Genomic DNA, 3,470 nt, shown 5'->3' with positions numbered 1-3,470 from the left:
GTGGAACAGGAGAAACTTAACAGAGGACCATGGGGGAGAAGAAGGGGAAAAATAATTGGGGAGAGGGAGGAAGGCAAACCATGAGAGACTCTTGAATGCTGAGAACAAACTGAGGGCTGATGGGGGTGGGGGGGGAGCGGAAGGGGGGTGATGAGCATGGATGAGGGAACTTGTTGGGATGAGCACTGGGTATTATATGGAAACCAACTTGACAATAAACTATGAAAGAAAAAAAATGTTCTCTCTCTTTTATACCTTGTGAAAGTATTTTATTCTTAATCTATTTTTTAAAAATGTTTGCTAATTATAGGGGTGCCTGAGTGGCTCAATAGGCTAAACATCTGACTTCAGCTCAGGTCATGATCTCATGGTTCATGAGTTTTAGCCCCGCATCAGGCTCTGTGCTGACAGTGCAGAGCCTGTCTGGGATTCTCTCTCTCTCTCTCTCTCTGCCCCTCTCCCACTTTCTCTCTCTCTCTCTCTCAATAAATAAATAAATTTTAAAAATGTTTGCTAATTCTAGATCTGCCTATCCCCTCTTTACTGTTTCTGCCATTTGGCTCATTTGATGTTGTATTCTAATTCTTCCATAAAAACATTAATTTAGCTCCCTTTTATGTTAGTTCTTTAATTATTAAAATCACCTGATTTAGAATATTCTATTTTTTAGCACTTCATTTTTTTCTAAATTTTTAAAAATTTTAATCTACTTAATTAACCATCTATGCTTTCTTTACCAATCTTTTCCTTGCTATTCTGCTCTTAAGTTGTTGTTTTTTTTAAATTTTATAACATGACCCATGATTGGTAGCCACAGCCACAAGAGTCCATATATTAACAGGATATTTTAAGAGCCCTGTTCTGCTCCCATATCTCTGTAACCACCACGCTGCCTTCCCCTGATGGATTTGCTACCTATTCCAAGATTATTTCTGGAAAAACCCTTGGGAGATATAACTTAGGAGATACTCTGGCTGACTCTTCTCAGGGTTTTTTCTTGCATGTTTTAAGTCTCAAGTTCAGTGTCATGGACTCTAAGAATGCTTCATCTTAATAATTAATATATGATATTATATTAGCTTCAAGTGTACAACATAGTGATTTGACAATTATAAACATTATGAAATGTTCACCAAGATAAATATAATTACTGCCTGCCATTAGACAACATTATTATGATATTATTGACTATATTCCCTATGTTATACATTTTTTAAATTTTTTAAATGTTTATTTATGAGAGAGAGACAGACAGAGAGAAAGAGACAGAGAGAGAGAGAATGAGCAGAGGAGGGGCAGAGAGAGAGGGAGACATAGAATCCAAAGCAGGCCCAAGGTTCTGATCTGTCAGAACAGAGTCTGATGTGGGGCTTGAACCCACAAACCCTGAGATTATGACCTGACCCAAAGTCAGATGCTTAAGTGACTGAGCCATCCAAGCGCCCCCCTATGCTGTACTTTTCATCTCTGAGATTTATTTACTTTATAAATGGAAGTTTGTGCCTCTTTATCCCCTTCAGGTATTTCACCCATCCTCCTCCCTGCCCACCTCCACCTCCCATCCCCTCTGGCAACCAACAGCTTGTTCTCTGTATTTATGAGTCTGTTTCTCTTGACTCCACTAGTTGCTACTACCATAGCCCTCTGGTATTACTAGTTTGACATTTACCACACAGATACCATGACAGCCTTGCTCACTTCACTTAGCATGGGCTTAGTTCATAATAGACACTCAGTAATTGTTGAACAAAGGAAGTAGACATACCTGATTAACTGGGATGGCGTTGCCTCTTTTTGTAATAAATGTCAGTTTTTATTAAGGAGCTCTGGATTCCTGACATTTTTCTCCATTAGTTCCTTTGACAAACTGAATAAAACCTTATATCATGAGTCAGAAGAAGGGGCCCTTCTCGTGAGAGGACATTTCCTCCTGGGAGATGGAAAATGTGCTCTGTACAGGGTCCAAGACCTTGACATGATGCATCAGATTAAGTTGCTTCTGTGGAGTTGTTTCAGCAGATGTTCTGCCTCATAAACAAACACCCAGAAAAGGTTGCATTCTTAAAATAAATGAAGGCTTGGAGATTCCACGTTGGGATGTCTTCTCAATCACCACCATCCATCCCACCTCTAAACTGCAAATCAGTGGAGATTTCTCACCGCCGCGTCCTTCAGTGTCCTTCCTTCTAACAGCAGTGTCTTCATGGCAATCTGAATTTTTTCTGGCATGCATCTCAAAAATCTTCCAGTTTTTGCCATTAACAATTTTCAGAGACATGTGCACGTTGTTAAGATATACAGCAACCCCCCACTTCCCATTACCAAAGTCTGTGTTGATTTCCTAGAGTGTAGTAAACTAGTGGCTTAAGACAACAGAAATGTATGGTCTCAGAGTTCTGCAAACCCAGAAGTTTAAAATCAAGGTATTTGGCATGCCATGCTCTCTCGGAGGGCAGTAGGGAAATATCTGTTCCAGGTCAACTTCCCTCTGTGATTATTCGATATCCAAATTCCCCCTTTTTATAAGCACACTGGCTGTATTAGATTAGGCCTCATCCTAATGACTTTATTTAACTTGATTATCTCTGTAAGCACTTCATTTCCACATAAAGTTACATTCTTAGGTACTGCAGATTAGAACTTTTTTTTTTTTAGTTTTTATTTTAATCACCTAGCACTCATCAAAACAAGTGCACTTCTTAATCCCTATAACCTAATTTGCTCATTCTCCCACACACCTCCCCTCTAGTAACCATCAAGTTTGTTCTCTATAAAGAGTCTGTTTCTTGATTTGGTGCTCTCTCTCTCTCTTTCCTCTTGCTCATTTGTTTTGTTTCTTAAATTCCACATATGACTGAAATCATATGGTATTTGTCTTTCTCTGACTTATTTCACTTGGCATTATATTCACTAGCTCCATCCATGCTTTGCAAATGGCAAGATTTTGTTCTTCTTTTTTTGGCTGAATAATATTTCATTGTGTATATATAGCACAATTTCTTTATCCATTCATCATTCATAGACACTTCGGCTGCTTCCATACCTTGGCTATTGTAGCTAATGCTGGAATAAACATTGGGGTGCATGTATCCCTTTGAATTAGTATTTTTGTATTTTTTGGGTAAATACCCAGTAGTATGATTGCTGGATCATAGAGTAATTCTATTTTTAATTTTTTGAGGACTTGATACTGTTTTCCAGAGTGGCTGTACCATGTTGCATTCCCACCAGCAGTGCAAGAGGGTTTCTTTTTCTCCACATCCTCACCAATATCTGTTGTTTCTGTGTTTTTGCTTTCAGCCACTCTGACAGGCATGAGGTGATATCTCAGTGTGGTTTTGATTTGAATTTCCCTAATGATGAGTGATCATGAGCACTTTTTCATGTGTCTGTTGGCCACCTGGGTGTCTTTGAAGAAATATCTCTTCATGTCTTCTGACCATTTTTTAATTGGATTATTTGGGGGTTTT

This window comes from Hyaena hyaena, unplaced genomic scaffold, assembly GCF_003009895.1.
Source record: "Hyaena hyaena isolate Hyena2069 unplaced genomic scaffold, ASM300989v1 scaffold_1490, whole genome shotgun sequence".
NCBI classification, from domain to species: domain Eukaryota; kingdom Metazoa; phylum Chordata; class Mammalia; order Carnivora; family Hyaenidae; genus Hyaena; species Hyaena hyaena.
Note: the sequence above shows the minus strand (reverse complement) of the source record.